The sequence below is a fragment of the Zalophus californianus genome, chromosome 15 (assembly GCF_009762305.2).
Source record: "Zalophus californianus isolate mZalCal1 chromosome 15, mZalCal1.pri.v2, whole genome shotgun sequence".
Taxonomy (NCBI): domain Eukaryota; kingdom Metazoa; phylum Chordata; class Mammalia; order Carnivora; family Otariidae; genus Zalophus; species Zalophus californianus.
Window position 1 is genome coordinate 56,129,655 of NC_045609.1, and position 20,077 is coordinate 56,149,731.

At 37.4% G+C, this 20,077-nt stretch overlaps 1 protein-coding gene across 10 annotated transcripts in view; it reads left to right on the forward strand.

Annotated features, from left to right (window-relative positions):
• Positions 1 to 1,020: 1,020 nt before the first annotated feature.
• Positions 1,021 to 20,077, forward strand: part of ZNF518A (zinc finger protein 518A) — a 29,087-nt gene continuing 10,030 nt past the window's right edge. The window contains exons 1-4 of one of the 10 annotated variants that reach the window (XM_027596026.2): positions 1,021 to 1,843; positions 4,330 to 4,415; positions 5,527 to 5,634; positions 19,215 to 19,365. The gene's annotated coding sequence lies outside the window, so the exon portion shown is untranslated. Of the gene's footprint in view, positions 1,844 to 2,246; positions 2,413 to 2,562; positions 2,667 to 4,329; positions 4,460 to 5,526; positions 5,635 to 19,214; positions 19,366 to 20,077 lie in introns of those variants that run through there. The other 9 variants (XM_027596032.2, XM_027596031.2, XM_027596029.2 and 6 more) reach the window with 9 other exon arrangements.

The window sequence follows — 20,077 nt, forward strand, 5'->3', positions numbered from 1 at the left end:
AAGAAAAGAGGGAAGAGAGAAATTTGTGGCTGAATAATACCTTATTTACTTAAAAAACAAAACAAAACACCCTGGGGTGCCTGGGTGGCTCAGTCCTTAAGCATTTGCCTTTGGCTCATCAGGCTCCCTGCTCAGTGGGAAGCCTGCTTCTCCTTCTCCTACTCCCCCTGCTTGTGTTCCCTCTCTCACTATGTCTCTCCCTGTCAAATAAATAAATAAAATCTTAAAAAAAAATTTAAAAAACCACCCCCACACACTCCAATTCTTCCATCATATATACAGGTTTGTAATGCTTTTAGGTGAACATATATGTATAAGTAAAAATGAAGTTATGATGCAAATACTGTGGAGGAGAGGGGTGCAATTTCTTAATCTGAAAAACAAAAAAAAAAAAAACAAAAATTACATCAAAACACAAATCAAACAACTCTGTGCACATTCCCAATGATCTTCTTTTTTGCAATTAAAAAAAATACAAAAAAAGCTCTTATCCTCTCTTTACTCTGTGTTGTGTGTGTGTGACTTGCATGCAAAGGAAGACCAGAGACAGGGGGATGATGTTTAATGCAAAATAAAATCCATTTTGTAAACATGTTTTTTATTTTATAATAGCCTCCCTTTTGGTATTTACAGAAGATTTCTCCTTGTGTATTTTTTATACAGGCATATGAGTACAAGATATAGGAGTACATCTAATGTGGATTATTGCTCATTTGCCTTTTCCGGGAGGCATCCTGTAGACCAATAGACACAGTGATAAGAAAGCTCCCTAAGGATAGTGGGGATTTCTCAGTGTGCTTTTATTAAAGGATGCAGAAAATCTTGTGTCTGGCTACAGATTGATATTTTCAAAAGCATACTCTTAAGACAATAAAAAATCTTTATGATAAGCATTAATTTTTTTCAATTATAAACACCATATATACTACATAAGACAAGAAACACAAAAAAACTGAAGACAACAATTCGATTTAGTTCCATTTTTAATAATTTGATGTATCCCTCCCCCCCGCCGGTTTTTTTTACAAACTTTTCGCCATATATATATACATATGAAAGTATATAATCTGTAAAATACATAAAAAGTGAGATTAATAGGTTGGCTTCCAGAAACGCTCTACAAGAGAGAAGGGGAGCCATACTGGCCTTTGGGAGAAACCCATAGTACTAAATGACCTCTTTGTCCAGCCCAGTTCTGCGATGTTGTGGAAGGATTCCTTTGATGGAGATGAAAGCCTCCCTTGTTGTAACGACAGTTTTCTGATCAATTATTAAATATGTACACGTCTGGAGTTCAGTAGGTCTTCCTGAGGGACTTGGGACAGCTTCCTTCATTGATGTGGGCTGCAATGGCTTCTAAAACCTGGGAGTCAAAAGCAACGGGGCGGGGGGGGGGGGGAGACGCCATTTGCAAAGCCGGAAATGATTAAAATCACAGGGTTGAGACCATTTCCAGTCAGTAAGGGCTTGCCAAGACCACAGTTCCTGCTTCTGGTGTCTACTCTGCATAGAGTAGAGGTTTGTCTACCATAACATTGGCAGTAAGATCTCTCCAGCTGCTGGAGAGCACAGGGGAAGAGTGAGTCACTGGCGTGGCAGGCATCGGGGAAGCGCGCTAATTTGAGAGGTCAGCGGCGAGTCCAGCTCAATGGCCTAGTCTCGCCAGGCTGAGGCGCGGACCCTGCCGGCCTCCGTCCTCTTCCGCTCGCCTCAGGTACAGCCCGGCGGATCCCTCCGCCGCAGCGTGCGCTCCCGGTAGCGCCGCGATCGGCTTTTCGGCAATACCCGGATGGAAGCGTAATGGCCGCCATCAGGGACTCGCAGGCAATGGGGACCACGACAGGTATTCCCTATGAGCGGGGCCGCCCAGACTTGTTAGGATGCCGGGACTTCTAGATGGCCAGCCAGGGGGCAAAATGCGAGTTTGTGGGGGTGTCAGGGTCCCCTGAACCGGCTCAGGGATCCGCCTCTTGTGATAGGAAGCGCCTGCTAAATAGTCCCGGCTATTCAGCGCTTCCGCCTAACTTGCCGCAAAGTTTTTCTAGAGAAGTCGGCTGTTTTACTCGGCGCTCTTGCAGGCTGCTATCGCTAACTTCCCGCTTCTTAGCTGGGTTTGCACTACGTTCGGGCTTTTTGAACTCAACATTCTCCCACAGCCTAGGAGCTGGAGCGGGAGCGCGGAGACAGTGTGCCTCCGCGCGCCCGAGGGGAGCCGAACCCCGGAGGAAGGGGCGGATCGGGCGCGGTGTTTGGGACGGAGCGGGGCGCGCGGCGCTCGAAGCACCCACTCGGCGCATTCCGGGGCTGGTGGAGACAGCATGGGTACTGTTGCGACCGCACCCCTCGAGCTGTAGATTCGCAGGCCCACGGCAGTCCGACTCGACGGCTTCCCCATTGTGGGTCCAGTCTCTGGTCATTGGAGGTCTTTTCTTGCAGATACGCTCAGCTCTCTGGCGCGCGCTCCCTCCTCCACAGAGTTGGCCAAAGGCGCCCTTCTTGCAGACCCCAACCACACCCAGTGGCAGATGGATTTCTTTGTAACTGGCTTTCTCACTTGTAGGGTCCATTTTGAGTCTGTTCTTAACATGGTGTCCTCATTGTCAAGTAGACAATCTCTTCCTAGATGGATATGGTAATGGAAAATATATAGGGTGAATGTATATAAGGTAAAATGTTGTAACTCTTTTAAGTAGACCAACAAAACAGATATAGTAGCTTTAAGGTTCAGAATAAAAAAGTTTAGGTTTAGTTTTCTTTTTAGGCTTAAATTTGGGGGCGTTTAGTATTTGTGAGCTATTTTAGTCAAAACATTCATAGAGTATGTTTGGATATCAAAAGTCTATAAGCACCAGAAAAATAAAATAAGTCAATATTTAAGGAATTCGTAAGAATGCTGAACTTTGTGTGGTTGTAGCAATGGTGAAACAAGACACCAAACTGTACATCAGGGTAGGAATTTCATTAACTTGAGTGACTCTATGTTAGGCCTAGTTCACTGTTTTTTTGTTTTTTTATGCAGCCAGGGATCTGATTTGAGTGTACCTTAAAGTTAGTATTCTCAGGTTGAACAGATAGAAACCATTTAAATTGAGGGCATGAAATACCCTGACATCTTTCAGAATTTTAACTGCAAATCCATAGAAATGGATTCATTATCTTTTAGCAAAACTATGTGTTTCTGATATTCATAAACACATTGCATTTTGTTAACATTTTTCAGGGCGTTAGCATTTCATGAGGATGGTAAGCATAGTAGACCACGTTCATTTTTCTTAAAATTCTTATAAATAAGATGAGCCTTGGGTTTGTTAGAAAATTGTTACCAAAAGGGGGGGGAGGGATATAATGCAGGTATCTGACTTGTTTTGCACATCCAAATTATTCCTTATTGTTGCAGTGAAAATAAGGACAGCTATCAATTCAAAATGTTATATCTGGTTTTATGGAAGGGTAAAAGGATAACAACCACAATGAATACCTACTATGTGCATTGATAATGTATGAGCTTTTAAATGGTTGAGGATTTTTTTTTATCATCACATTTTAAATCCTATCCTTTGTTAATAGTATATGTGGTCCCAACTTTTGTATCTTGAAGCATTCCAGAGGTTATGTTTTAGCATAAATATACAATTTGACTTTAGAATATATTTTAAACATGTCCTTTAATGTACTTTTATTGTTTATTTTTCTGTTTGCAATTGTTCTTATGGAACCATTGTTTGCTTTAGATCACTTAATACAACTTTTTTTTTGATGGTAAAAGACTTGAGTCTTGTTCAGTTTCATTCAGGGACTCTACTACAAGTTTTGTGATAAAACACTATAAGCAGAAGAAAAGAATTGTGATGAAGTTGAAATTTTTATTAATTATCTGATTCCAGGTGTGTGTAGGCTATGAGTGTTTCAGTACTGTATGGGGGTATTGGCTTCACATGGTAAGCAATTTTCATGGGATGTTAGCACAAGTGAGTATAAAGAGGTAGTATTGTGGTGGTAGGATATCTGGCTTAGAATCAGATCTAGATTGTTCTGGGTTTGTGATTTTGGCAAGATTCATTTTCCTGATCTTGAAATAAACAAAGAAAGTGAATTAGATTGAGCTTAAGCTCCCTTCTAAGCTTTGAGTTTTGTGATTTTTATAAATTTATGACATGTTATCATGGAGTAACAATGGAGGGTTATTGGCCAAAAGTGCAGAGAGGTTTTTTTTTTTCCTCTTAAAAGTTAAACACATAAGTTGAATTTGAAGCATAATTGACTCAAGAGTATAAAAACATTTTACTAACAGGTTTTGGTCAGTTTTAAAATCTTGGTCTTCATTTCCAGATGTCGTCTCTTCTTTTGATCACTGTTCCTGATTGTGGCTTTGTCCAGGCATTAAATTGCGTGCCTTTTGTTCCTTGAAGAAGGAGGTATGGTAAAGATTGAAGTATTACAGCATGTAGTCTATTAAGCAGTAAGTTAATACATTTGATATTGGACAAAATAAAGTAAACTAGTTATGTGTATATAAGTTTTCATAAATTATAGTTTTATTTTTGGCCTAAATACTTATAGGTTTTCTTTTAATGTAAGCCAAAAAGGTCATTTTGGTTTCATAGTTGATCATTTAATACTTCATTAGCTAGCTAAAGATCATTTTAACTATATTCTTCTAAACATAAAGACAGCATTAAGGGCTTCTGGGTAATGAACAATGGAGTTATATATGGTTGGAAGATGTTTTGAAGTTGTATAAATGACCGGAAGAGTGTTTCTGTTTTGCTCTAATAAGTGCAAAGTAATGCACCTAAAGAAAAACTGAAATATATTTATATCATGATAAATGGCATCAACATTATGAGTCAGAAAAGGTACTTGAGAATCACTGTGGAGTTATGACTGGTTTCCTGAAGACAGTCTTTGGAATATCTTGGTGTGAACAAAATGAAGGAAAAAAAAATCTGCCATCAAATCTATGGTATTATAAGGGAAGCTTTGCAAACTTAGTGGAAAATATTGTACCCTTGTACAAAAACATGGTTTATCTACCCTTGAAACACGAGTGCCTCTTACTGTTTGTTTTGAATAGGTACTGGGATACCACAGTATCATTTAATTCCTCTCACCAAATACAATAAGTATACCCATAAATATAACCCTAAATTAGAAATAAGATTGTGTACATAACTACTAAAATAGCTGAAGTAGACTGTACCAACTTAAATTATTACTTCAGTAATCATAACCATGTTTTGCCATGAGTTTTACTAGTAGATGGCTTTGTTTTCGGGGCCATTTTTCACAAAGGCAGAAATGTTTTGTTTTATTAGAAGTTAATGTCTAACAACTACAGTGAGTAGGGAGCAACAAAGCTTAGATTCTCGGTAATTATATGTTCATTTATATGTCTAATTGTTTCCTACATAACATTTGTTTGCCCTCTTACTGAATTAGGTTCACATGGGTACTGTGTTATTCCTGAATAAAGTAAATGCTGGGTGCTAAGAATTTTCTTTACTCTGTTTGATCCAAAATTCTCAGAAAAAGTAATATGATGAAGAATGAAAACTTCAAATGTAATGAAGTGAACAAGAGGCTGCTATATGATGACTGACCAAAATGATTTGGATTATTCCATCTTGAAAAATTGTGAGCAAAGTCTGACTAAATTTTAAAATCATGATTGGTATGACTGCATGAAAGAGATATCAGAATATCAGAATGAAGTTGCATGACTTGAAGCTTATGATAAGTAGGTTTCACATGGGTCTCATTTCTAGAAATGGTAATAGCTGAAAAATACTGGCTTCATGGAAGGTCAAATAATTTCACAATGTGGTAAAATCATCACTAATTCCTAATTAAAATTGGGTTGTTAAAGGTTATAGCTGGTAGGAAAAAAAATGTATTTGTTGACCTTGAACAATGCAGGGGTTAGGGAAACTGACCCACCACACAATTGAAAATCTGCATGTATTCTTTTGACTCCCCTAAAATTTAACATCTATAAGCCTTCTGTTGACTGGAAGCCTTACTGATGGCATGAATAGTTGATTAACATATGTTCTGTGTTATATGTATTAGATACTATATTCTTAATAACATGATAATAAAGTAGGCAAGAGAAGAGAAAATGTTATTAAAATCATAAGGAAGAGAAAAATACATTTACAGTACTGTACTGTGTCAAAAAAATCCATGTATAAGTGGACCTCCATGGTTCAAAGCTGTTTTGTTCAAGGGTCAGCTGTATATTAATTTTGTCAACTCGTCAGCTGTATATTAATTTTGTCAACTCAGTATCTCTTCATTTGGGGAGCCATCTCTCCCCTATTATGAGTGGTTAGTGGCCAGTGATAGAGTCTTATAACCCAAGCCTAGTCATCCCTGTTGCAACAGAGATTGCCTGTTAATCAAGCAGAATCTCATTAATCAAGAACCCTTCTTTGAAATTGATGTATGAATGCTAGGAGAAAGATGCTCCCTTTTCTCTAAAGTGATTAATCTGGTAGGGTGTTAGTGACATTCTTTCCCACAAGTATGAGAACCCCATCTGTAGTAGGAGAAAGTGAAGCCATATGGAACTGGGAGATGGGTGGAGATAGCATGCCAGTTTCAGTTCTAGGGACCATGGTAAGAGGTATCTATGGTTCTCTTTTGATCCTGTCAGTTACCCTGGTGTCCTTCCCAGTCCCATGTCCCAAAATTTTGTATATAAGTTAGTTTGAATTGGATTGTAGCAGAAAATGATCTGATGGGGGCGCCTGGGTGGCTCACTTGTTAAGCGTCTGCCTTCAGCTCAAGTCATGATCCCAGGATCCTGGGATCGAGCCTCACATTGGGCTCTCTGCTCAGCGGGAAGCCTGCTTCTCCCTATCCCACTCCCTCTGCTTGTGTTCCCTCTCTAGCTGTCTCTCTGTCAAATAAATAAATAAAATCTTTAAAAAAAATGATCCGATGGATATTTGGCCCTTATGAATTTAAGATCTATAGCTTCAAGTTGATCACATCCATCTACAATTTGCCCTTTTCTTCCACCTTATGAAAGATGCTCATTGTTCGTCATTCATGTATACATTCAGTCCTTCGTTCAGCCTACAAACATTTGTTGAGTGTCTACTATGTACAACTATGTGCAACTGTCTGGATAGTCAAGGATTATACCTACTAGCTAAGTGCATGATGGACTTCCTTTATTGTGGCACGTTTTTATATATTTAGGTTATACTGATCAATAAGAATGTGTTGAGAATAATCAGTGCTGTGCTCAGCATTTTCTTTTTTTCTTTTTTTTTTTTGAAAGATTTTATTTATTTATTTGACAGAGACACAGCGAGAGAGAGATCACGAGCGGGGAGGGGAGGGGTAGAGGGAGGAGCAGGCTTCCCACTGAGCAAGGAGCCTGATGTGGGGCTCCATCCCAGGGCCCCGGGATCATGACCTGAGGCAAAGGCAGACGCTTAACCGACTGAGCCACCCAGGCACCCTGTGCTCAGCATTTTAGTGATATGAAAGAATAAAAGGAATTCTTTGCCTTCAAAGTCCTTATAGTTTATTTAAGGAACCCAGATTAACATATATGAAACAGTACAAACAGCAGATAAATGAATGCGTGATTGTATGGTATGGATATTAAGTCTGAGTTCTGATAGAAAGAAAATTAGTGAGGGCTGGCAGGTTTCTTGAAGGAGGTATCACTGCAAATGTGTTTTAACTTATGAGTTGAGTTTTGTTAGGCACAGAATAATTGAGGAAAGGATGGAGTTGAAAATGGCTAAGGGCTGATCCAAGATGGGGAGGAGGTTGGTTTGACTGTAACAATTTGTATTTTGGGGGAATGAGAGGTAGTGATATATGAGGTTGAATATTTTAGGTAAATCCATGTATGAGGCATTTGGAAAGCCAAACACATTTTATTTTCTGCTAAGGTGGGGATTTCTTTGAATAAAATGTTTATATTTCTTTTAGTGTGATGCCACTTTGGTGATGCTAAGATACAAAATAAGTGTAATCAAGTGATGGAAATTTATTTGTGGAAAAGATCTTGTTATATATTCCTCTGCTGTGAAAATTTTTAAAAAACAGTCATTAACAGCATCTGCAATGCTGTTCTGTTTTATACATGTTATATAGGTATAATATATATATAATTTGTTTCTTTCTTCTTCTTTCCCCCTTTTTTGAGAGATCTCATAGTAACACTGTCAAAACCATACCCTTCCTCTAGAGATACAGCCAGTTCAGAACTAATGTTGCAATAGATATAAAAACATTCTGAGAGAGAGAAGGAATGAAATTAATGTTTGATGACTCATATAGTATTTGTTTTGAGCTCCAGATACTAGGAATGATGTATAGGTTAATTCTTTCATTAAATGCTGCTGTTTACTTAACCTTCTCTCTTCAATAACCAGTTAGCTGATCCTCAACTCAAGAGAGTATTATAGGGGGGCGCCTGGGTGGCTCAGTCGTTAAGCGTCTGCCTTCGGCTCAGGTCATGATCCCGGAGTCCTGGGATCGAGCCCCGCATCGGGCTCCCTGCTCTGCGGGAAGTCTGCTTCTCCCTCTCACACTCGCTCTGCTTGTGTTTCCTTTCGCGCTGTCTCTCTCTCTGTCAAATAAATAAATGAAATCTTTAAAAAAAAGAGAGAGAGAGTATATAGGAACATTTCTCTATACCAGGGTTGGCAAACTCTTACTGTAAATGGCCAGGTAGTATATATTTTAGGCTTTGTGGGCAATATGGTTTCTTTGCACCTATCAGCTGCTGTTGTAACATGATAGCAGCCACAGACAATATGGAAATCAACGAATGTGGCCATGTTCTAATGAAACTTAATTTATAAAAAAAGGTAGCAGACTACATTTGGCCCACAGGCTGTTGGCTGTGGACCACCTATCATAGACTTAATGAGGCATTTCGTTCCACAGCTTCTCATACTCGTATCTTCCCATTATCCTCTTCTCTAGTAACTAAAGATCAGTTATCTTTATTATTTTCTAAGTTCACCTCTTCCACTTGTTCACTAGATTCCACCCCTTCTCACCCAGTGAAGGACATTGCTACTGCATCTCTGTTTTTTTCTCCCTCATCATCAATTTTTCCATTTTTGTTGGATGATTTTCATAAGCATGCAATCATACTGTAATTATTCTCCCAGTTTTAAAAAACAAAACAGAATAATTCTACTTCAGTTCTTCTTTTGGTCTTTTATACTAAAACTCCTTAAAAGAGTTGTCTGTACTACATCTCCACTTCTCTTCCCATTTCCTCTTAAATCCATGCTAGTCAGCCCTTTTACGGGGCTAATCAAAGTCACCAGTGGTCTTGACATTAAGTCCAGTGGTCATTTCTCAGTCCTAATCTTGCTTGACAGAGCTGATCAATCTCTGATCCTGGAAACTCTTTCTTTAGTTTGCTTTCAGGACACCACTCTCCTAACTTACCTCACTGGTCATTCCTTTCATTCTTACTAGCTGGTTTTTTCTCCTCTTTTTACTCTAAATGTTGTAGTATCTCGAGGCTTAGGCCTTGGACTTCTCTTTGTGTACTTACTCCTTGGTGATTTCGTTCAGTTCTGTATACATAGATATATATATATACGCACACCAATGACTCCCAGAATTTTACCCCTAGATCTCTGTATTCAGCTACACATCCACATTTCCACTCGGATATCAACTAGATATCTCAAATTCTATACGGCTAAAACTGAACTCTCGGTATGCTTTCTATACTTACTGTTCGCACGCAATCTTTCTGTATTAATAAATAGCAACTCATTTCTTCCAGTTGCTGAGGTTAGGACTTGCAGAGTTAATCCTTGACATACTCTTTCTCTTCACAGACCAAACGTAGTCTGTCAGCATATCCTTTGGCTCTCTTGTCGCCACATGTCCACGGTCTAACCATGCCTCATTGTCTCCACCAATGTCTCATGTCGCCATTGTCTCTTTCCCGGCAGTTGTAGTATACTTATCTCCAAACTGGTCTTCTGGCTCTCACTCTTATCTCCTTCCCAGATAATCTGTTCTAAACATTGCCCCCGAAGTGATCTCTAAAAAATCATTCAGCTTATGTTATTTCTCTACCCCAAATGCTCCAGTAGCTTCCCATCTCATTTATACTAAAACCAAAGTCCTTTTGGTGTCTCTCAGGCCTTGTTTCAGTCCATTACTTCTTTGACTTCATCTCCTACTGCTTTCCCTCTGGTGTTTTGTGTTTCAGTCATACTGACGTTCTTCTTTCTAGTCTCTGAACATGTTAGGCACACTCTACACTTCTTTTCTTGGAACGCTTTCTGCCTCCACCTCTTAGGATCTTGGCTCAAATAAGACTTTTTCAAATGAGGGCTACCTGACTTCACATTTAAAATTGCAACTCTCTAGTTCTGCCTGTTTTTCTCTGCAGCACTTGTGATGTTTGAATGTATTAAATAATTTACTTTGTTTATCATCTAAATAACTAGCAGAGTGTTATGTCCACGAGGGAGGGATTTTTGTCTGTTTTATTCACTGCTGTATTCTCAGTGTTTAGAACAAAGACTGGCACAGATTTGGTGCTAGCTACATGCCCAGAACTATGCCAGATGCTGGTGATATAGCAAAAAACATGACAGATGTGTTGTTATGCTTAATGCACCTTTTATTACAGTGGTAGAGCCAGATAGAAAATAAATTGGCAAATATATAAAATATTGCCGAAGTGTTACAAAAAAGAAATATAAGGGGTTTAGATAGAGAATAATTTTTTGTTTGAGAAGTGATGCTTTATAGGTTGGAGAAAGCCTTTCTGAGGTGGTGATATATTTTTTTTAAGATTTTATTTATTTGACAGAGAGACACAGCGAGACAGGGAACACAAGCAGGGGGAGTGGGAGAGGGAGAAGCAGGCTTTCCACAGAGCAGGGAGCCCAGTGCGGGGCTGGATCCCAGGACCCCGGGATCATGACCTGAGCCGAAGGCAGATGCTTAACGACTGAGCCACCCAGGTACCCCCGAGGTGATGATATTTGAGCTGAGACCTAAAAGATGAGAAAGATCTAGCCATTTGAAGAATAGGAGAAGGAACAATTCAAGCAGGGAACAGCAGGTGCAAAGACCTGAGATAGGAAAGGAGTATTTGAGGAACTGAGAGACTATCTATGGTAGCTTGCTGGAGTATATTTACAGATGAGAGTGGTGTGAGGTGAAGTTTAAGAAAGAGGTACAGTACCAGATGTCACTGCTCCTTGTAAGCCTTGGCAGAGATTAAATGTTATTTTAAGTGCTTTGGGAAGCCACTGCAGATTTTAAAGCAGGGAGCATTGTGATCTATTTTATATTAAGATCATGTTTGCTCCTGTGTGGAGAATGGATTCAGAGGAAGGTGGTGGGCAAGAGAGAAGCGTGTATGCCAGTTAGAAGGTTATTTAAATCCAAGTTATAGATGACCGTGGACTGAGATGATGACAGTGGAGATGGAGAGAAGAATTCAAGATGTATTTTGGAGATAGAATTGACCGGTCTTGCTTATGGATTAGCGTGGGAGTAGGGGAAAGAGCATACGGGATGATTCCTTGATTTCTGGGATGAGTAACTGGATGGATTGTGGTGCTATATTACTAAGGTGGGGAAGCCTGGAAAATAGAATTTGCTTCTGTCATAAAGACAGGTGCTTTACAGAGCCAGAGAAAAATTGAATAGTTTATATTATTTTGGGAAGCTGAGGGTAAATGGGTTGCATGTTGATGCATGTTGTCCCAATCAAGTAGCCATAAATCTTTTGATTCCCCCCCCAGCATGTGTTCCAAAATTTTAAGTAAAATCTACATCACTGCCACAGCAAAATGACAAAAGAAGAAAAGCACAAGAGATGAAATACTCTTCCTCCTTCCCATACTAAATTTAGTGGTTTCTACTTCCCTTTGGGTGGAATACTTATGATTTTTCTCCCAATTTCCACATACTGAAAATGTGATTTCTGACCGTGTGATAGAGAGAGAGAGGGTTTTAAATCAAATTCCATTGCAGCAAAAAAGTTTACATGATCTATAGCATTTGCTATAAAATAATCTAAAATCACAGGAGGTCAGATATTTGGGTTGCAAATAAAAGAATAAATGAGTGAAGAGTGTGTTAGGACCCTGTGTACCAATTGTCTTGGTTTTTGTGTGGGATAAGTGAAAAATATAAAATAGAACTTGTCTTTTTTTTTTAAAGATTTTATTTATTTATTTGAGAGAGAGAGAATGAGAGATAGAGAACACGAGAGGGAAGAGGGTCAGAGGGAGAAGCAGACTCCCTGCCGAGCAGGGAGCCTGATGCAGGACTCGATCCCGGGACTCCAGGATCATGACCTGAGCCGAAGGCAGTCGCCTAACCAACTGAGCCACCCAGGCGCCCTAGAACTTGTCTTTAAGAAGATTATGAATGACCTTGGGAGGTAAAACTTAAAAATGAAATGATGTAACTATAAAGAAGTGTAATGGAGTGGTGAGCAATGGCTGTACTTTAAATGGATATTCAGAGAGGGAGAGATTAGTGTGTATTGCAGGTTTCATGTCCCTATAGGAGATAGAATTAGAAAGGAAGTTTGACCAATATTGAGAAGATAGAAGGGGATGACAAGCCTGTTGAAAGGAAATAGGATGAACAAATAAATAAAGGTGTATGTGTAGGGGCGTGGAAAGCATCTTAGATAATGGGCACTGTACATTATATATGTAGTCATCATGTCAGTAATAAGAAAGAAGATTAACCTGAACCAGGAACTGGTTCTATATTTTAATTTTTGATTTTGGACTCCTTCATAATTGTATACCAACCAGTGTCACCAGCCTACCTGAGTGGTACGTGGCTCACATGTATACTAGCATTTTGAATCTTTCTATATCTGTACTTAATTACATTAGCATATTTAACTCTTCATTTCTCTTTTCTGCATTTAAGCTGATTAGGCCATGATTTGGAGGGAGCTGCCTTTTATTATATATATTAATTCTACAAAATTTATTCTTTCACTTATTTAAAATACGATAGGTATTAGCCCTATAGGTAAACTTTTTAAAAACTTAAAGCAGCTACAAAAAAAGTAAGCCCAGAATGTGTGTTTCAAGTCATGAAAAGATTATTATTTTGAAGGCACTATAAGGTTCTGCTTTTAAAATAAGTTCTAGGGTTTTTTTGTAATTTTCTTCTAGATCCCTTTTAGGTAGAATCTTAGGTTTTTTTCAGTAAGTTCTTGCTGCGTGCTTCTTTTGTTTTCTTTCTAGTTATATATTCATATGAGTTTTGAAATCAGCTTTCTCTAGGAAAAAATTCGATGACTCAAGGAATGAAATTGTTATACAAAATAATTACTAATTATATTAGTCTTTCTATTTATGTGATGTGACAAGTTAGGTTACAGAGCTACATGCTGAGTTACAAATGAGGGGAAGCTAAAATCAGTTTTTTTAGTTCTTTAATGCTTAAGCAACTAAAATATAATAAAGGGCATATAGATTCTTTTTATATCATTTCAGTAAAAATAAAAACTGTAGAATGTCTTTGCTTTTTAATCTGTTGTAGAAAGCAAACAAGACTCTAGGAATGGTGCATTTTGATTTACTCTATTCAGGTGTTTCTTATCCTTGGCATTTTACTTTGGGAATCATCTTTTTAAAACTTCTCTGTGTGATTGATTCCTAACCTATGCTAACATTGCCAGTTCTCAGGTTCCTCACTTTTTATTTGGATTGTCAGCCCTCTAATTTTCTGATCTCTATTTTTACTGTTTCCAATATATCTTGCTTTCTAGTACCATTCTAATAATACTTCTACAATACTGCTTTTATAACTTCTCTCTGCTCATGAATTCACCATGGCTCCTGGTTACCTTTCATTTCAAGTTCAGATCTGTTCTCTGTAGTCTGTTCTCACTTAACCTCACTATTATACATTTTCTCTGTGATCTAGATCCCACAGTGCCATGGGAGAAAAATGCTTTTCTTCCAATGTTACTCTGTTTTTCTGGTCTAGATAGCCTTTGCTCCTTTTTTGCAAGTTTAAGTCTACTGCTCTTTAAAGGATCATCACAAAACCTACCTTTTTGTGAATTAAATGCAGTCAGCATTGATCTATCAACTTAATGTCTTAAGAATCTGGTTACAAGTAATAAAACTAGCTTAAAGTAGTTTAAGTCAGGGTGAGCTGAAAAGGAGGAATTATTTTAAGGATATAAGATTTCCTAGAATTCAAGGGAAGGAATAGACGCAAGCCTCAGTAAAGACTTGTGGTAGTAACATTGTCCTCTTGGTTTCACTCAGAGTACTTAGGAGAGTTGATTCTCTCCCGGCTGTTTGCATACGTTTGTCCTTTGCTCTGCAGTGCTGTCATTCCCTAAGAAAATTAACTTGTCAGTAGTTCAGGAGGTATCTTTTTATAGATTTGTCTATGCTTCTGCAAACATAGCCCTATAGTATCTTTGCTCCTGACATGAAAATGAGGATCCTTTCCCTAATTTAAAAATGTATTACATGCTTTCATCTGTAACTTCCTTTTTTAAAAACGAAAAAAAAAGTTCACAATGAAATCTAAGTCAATTTAATACATAAACCTTTTTGTTTATATAATTTACTTAATCATTCTCCAACTCACCAACATTTAAGTGATACTGTTACATATGTTGTACTTTTATTTCTGTAGGATAGGTTGTTAAAAGTGAGGTTTATTTATAGGAGTATACTTAGACAATGTGAAGGAAGTTGGTTATTTTCAAGGAAAATATAAATTGGAAAAAATAACTCAAGCAGTAGAAACCTATAAGAGCCCAGAAACCATAGAAGAGCTTTCAAAGGTTTGTAAGGTTTAAATCCAAAGAGGTATCAAGCCTATATGGTATTTTTGGTACAGTTACGTAATTTTAAGGAGTGGGCAATTCTCGTGTTTAGTGAACTATTCCAGAGGAGATGAAATGGTGGAAATTACTCCAATTCATTTTATGTATTCTCCATAATGCCAGTATTAAAACTATTAAAGATAGCATCAAAAAATAAAATTTTGTCAGATGAAAACCATTACTTTATTAAAGAATAACATGCTTAACTGATGTAAAAATAGTTCAGCATTATTCTTGCTGTTCGTTTCTTTGTATGGTATAAAGGTTTCCCCCACCAATGTGAAAATAGAGCATTCTTACGAAACCTTTTGTAAGTTGAAATGGTATAAAGCAAAGAAGCAGTTACCACTAATTCATGTGGAAATTTTTTGAGTGTTCTCAGACCCCCAAAATAACCTTAGTCTTAGGCTTTTCTGATATCTTAGGGGGCACATCTTGCTGGTGGAGGCATAAAATAATTGAGATAAAGCACAGATGCCCACAGACACAGTTCGAAGCTATGGCCTCTTGATGCTGACATACTGAATTGTAGTTCCTGGGGAAGGAGCTTGGCTGTACCATTCTCACTGCTTGGGCTCTGTAACAGATCTCTGCAAAACAAAGGCTGAACACTAATTTAGTTCTTCACTTTTTTGGTAAAAAGAGAAACCCTCTTTGGATTTCTTTTGGTTAGCAAAAAACAACTAATGTAGGTTTGTAAGTGAAGTGGTTATAATGAGAGATTTTGAAAAGCAAACTTTCATAAAGCAGGGGATACCTGTATAGAAAAATAACAGTCAAATTTAGATCAGTGTTGCAGTTTTTCCTATTTCTTTATCTTTTTAAAAAATTTTAATTTCTTTTTTATTTAAAATTTTTTTTCTTTTAATGATGTACTAAGATCAAGAAGCATATTAGTTGAGGGGCGCCTGGGTGGCTCAGATGGTTGAGTGTCTGCCTTCGGCTCAGGTCATGATCCCAGGGTCCTGGGATTGAGCCCCGCATCGGGCTCCCTGCTTGGCGGGGAGCCTGCTTCTCCCTCTCCCTCTACTGTTCCCACTGCTTGTGCTCGCTCGCTCTCTCTGTCAAATAAATAAAATCTTAAAAAAAAAAAAAACATATTAGTTGAATACCATTTGTTTTCTATATAAAATACAGTTTTGTATTTGTATAACAACACTGTTATTCATAACTTTGGTAGTGCCAACTTCCTTTACTTACTTTTTAAGGTAACCTCATGGCTCACAAATTAACTATTAAATAAGCAAAAAAAAATTACCTCTCAGTAGCATGAATTTATATACCATGAGTAACATAGCATAATTTTATTCTCTGAGTATAATGTTTGCCAGTAACTATGGCTGTTGGACAGCCCTCTCTGTATGGGTGTGATTGAGTACCTGTGTACTGATGCAAGGAGTGTAATGTAAATGGATACCTATTTTGATTTTTACCTTTAGTGTCAACATTCTTGAACTTTGTGCTGGCATCAGTTTTACTATTTTAAGTTTGTTCAGAGAAAACTCGGTTTACCACAGAATTCATTTGCTTTGCTTGAGAATTTCAAAATTTTCATGGTTTCATGCCATTTTTTGATAAAGTTTCATAACAATATGGTCTAGAGGCAAAGAGGTGATTTTCATTACATCCAAATGTTAGCTGTTTGCTTGTGCTGTGATAAGGAAGTTTGCCAGTGTGGAGGCCGTAGTGATCCAAGGACAACATTTTAAGAAGCACTGACCTAAGCATAACCAGTAATTACTGTAAACATTTTTATATATGTACTCTTGACTTTTTACTATGAGTTTGTATGGGCCCATGTGTTTGTTTACTTATCCATCTATTCTCTATACACCTGTCAATTTTTGAACAGATTAACTCCTAATATGGTACTATTTATTTTCTGGGTTTTTTTTTCATTGAATACATCTTGGATATCTTCCTATTAATAAATGTAGTTTTACAGTATTGTTTTTAAAATTGAATAATATTCCATTGAATGAAAATACCATAATTTATTTATTGGTGGACATTTTGTTATTTTTGATTTTGTGATTTTTTGTAGGCAGTGTTTCAGTGAACCTGATTATTACCTTTAGGATACATTTCTAGAAGTAAATCAGAAGTTACATACTTTCTTCCTGGTCATGTGTAGATTTATATTTTATGTATTATAAAATATATACTGTATTATATATAATTATATATGTAATTATAACATGAATTATGTTATATTAAATGTAAATATATATAGCAAACTGTTCTTTATAAAGATTGTATCATTAGTATATCATAGTGCCTCTATTACTAGAAAATAAAATTTTAAAAAATGAAGGCATACAAAATACAAGTCCACATTTTTATTGTTCGATTCAACAGATAGAAACTTAACTCGGTAAAGTTGCTATAGTAGTTTCTAAATGCTTAACTCTCAGTTTCTGTACATACGTTGTCATGGACTGGTGACAAATGTTTCATGGACCATCAGCAGACCATATTTTTAGTAGCACTATTTTAGCCTAGGAGCCAGTGTAGAAGGGGGAATAGGGGAGACTGGGGTGGGGTTTGTGTCTCATCTATATATGGTCATTTAATCCTCTTGCTTTTGGTATGGTACCCACTCTCAGCTGTGTCTCATATCCCCGATTAAGAGAGTCTGTGTACTTTCTGCAGAGAATAAACCTGCAGGCATCTGCTGTGGTGGGGAAATAGCAGTAACCTAGCGTATGGAATGGGGAAGGGAATCTTAGCATCTAACCAGAGCTCAAGCAATTTTCTCCAAATTTCTCTTTTAGTTTTCTCCTCCCTTCTTTATTGTTACTTGGTACTGCCAGTTCCTAAGCCTTTCAAAGATTCAGAGTGTAAAGTAGGTTAGTTCTTAGCTTTCCCCACTCTGTCTGGAATTAAGTTTTCTTGGGTCTGCAGGGTCATTTACTAATTTATCTGCTTTCCAGCATCTAGAAATTTGTTGCTATTGTCATGTCTCCTGTTTCCTATTGTTAATTTTTTTTAAGGACCTCTTACAAATATATTTGTTGTGTTATTAAGTGTTCTCCTTCTCCAGTCTTCTGCTTTTATTAACAAAATATTTGCTTTTATTTCTATTTCATGGATTTTATTGTTGACAGATATTTCTTCTATAACACATTATTTCCTTTTTAAGTTCTTTTTTTCTGATTGAAATTTGATTTTGCTAAAGTATTTACTTGAAACTTTATTCCAGAAAGAGTACCTATGTAGTATAGTCTCTAAATCTTTGTACATCTAAAATTGTGTTTCTCCTTTACATATGAATTTTCCTGTGTATAGAATTAATTCTTGGGTTAATCTGTTTTCCTCAGAACTCTGTGTCATTCCATTGTCTTCTAGCATTTAGAATTGTGAGTAAAATGCTTGATTAATATTGATTTCTGATTAAAGTTGGCATTGCTGATGAAAAATCAAATACCTTTTTAGGTAACTCTCCCTCTCTACCTATTTTTTTTTGTAGCATTTAATTTTTTTTTTAAGGATTTCATTTTTTTATTTGACACAGACAGCGAGAGAGGGAACACAAGCAGGGGGAGTGGGAGAGGGAGAAGAGGCTCCCTGCTGAGCAGGGAGCCTGATGCCGGGCTCGATCCCAGGACCCTGGGATCATGACGTGAGCCGAAGGCAGACGCTTAACGACTGAGCCACCCAGGCGCCCCTGTAGCATTTCATTTTTATATTTTAAACCCAAAAATTTGACTAGGATAAGTTGTAAACATTGAGTCTTATATTCTCTTCTCACTAATAATCTTGCCTGGCATTTGAGGAGCCTTTGATTTTGAAAATTCAGGTCTTTAAAAAAAAACCCCAAAACTCAAATGTTATTTTTTTCTTGCTTTCAAAATCATTATTTCTCTCCCATCTACTTACCTACTTTGTTCTCTCTTTCATGGCAGTATGTTCTTAGTTTTCTTTTTTTTTTTGTATATTATCTCAGGTCTTACTGAAATTGCCAGTTACTACTTGATTTATTTTTTCCCCCCTAAGCTTTCTCCTTTTTCCAGTAGTAGTAACTTTTGTGTAGTTACTATTTTTCATTGCTGGATGGGGGAATGGGAAGGGGTTTCTCTGAGTGTTCAGGTTATTTTCTCTTTGTTGAGCTGCTGCAGCTAGTGATGTTTCTGCCTACTTAACTTTTGATGGCCTTGGTAGTTGAGATGAATTCTTAAAGAATGAACCAAGATTTTTTTCAGTGTTTTAGTTAAAAGGAGGGGGGAAGTTAATGTAACTTTTTCCTGACAACTTAGTGATAATTTATTTATGTGATAAAGGACAGAACTGTTAAATAGAAGATAGGCATGGATATAGGAAGATTTATCTTTGCTCAGAAATAATTTCCTCTTTATATTTTTCCCAACAGCTGGTGCTAACAAGTCTCAACTTGGCCTCTGGACCCAGCTCAAAACTCTGGATTCATTCTCTTCCTTCCCATACCTCAGCTCAAGCTTTCTATCTCCCCAGAAGGTACCACATGATCTTCCTCTCAAGTCCTCACTTTCTAGAATCTCAAGGTATGTTCAGGGAGGGATTGGGCAGATTTATGTCCTTTACTTTCTTACTTAGGGCATAAGAGATGCTTATTAAATGCTTTTTAAATGAATGTCCCCTAGTCAAATTCCTCTTTAAAAGTGGTGCTTGGCAGTGGGTTAGCATTTGTTTTCACTCTTCTCTCTCCGGACTGTTTCTTACCAGACACCTTGCAGTACTTGTATGGGATGTTTTTCTAGTTTCTAGTTATTTTGTAGGACTTTATTTTTTGGTTTGTGTTTCATTGGGCAGTTGGAAGAAGGAAATCAGATGGCTTAAGTTGCCACCTTGATGCAGGCAGTTCTCCAGATTACTTGAAAGGGCTGGGCATACTTTATGCAAATAGTATTCTTTCAAGGCTTGAGGAGATGTTGGTTAAGTCTTATGAGGTAATAATATGTAGAGAAAGGGCAGTAGTTTAAATAGGAGATTTAAAATCAGTAATCCTTGTTGGTGGGGTAAAGATTGAACTGTAGTGAAAAGAGCATTAGCTAGTAGGTTGGAAGATTAAAATTAGAGTAAAATTCCTTTTTCCTTTTTTTGTTATCTGAGAAATTCACAACGCATTTTTTGCCCATAGGTGGCAACCCTAGTATAATTTGCTACCAGATGTCATCATTGATTGCTTCCACATACTACAGGTTCAACATAGTTGAAGACAAAATAGATTCTCCAAATTTAAAATTTGAGGGTGAA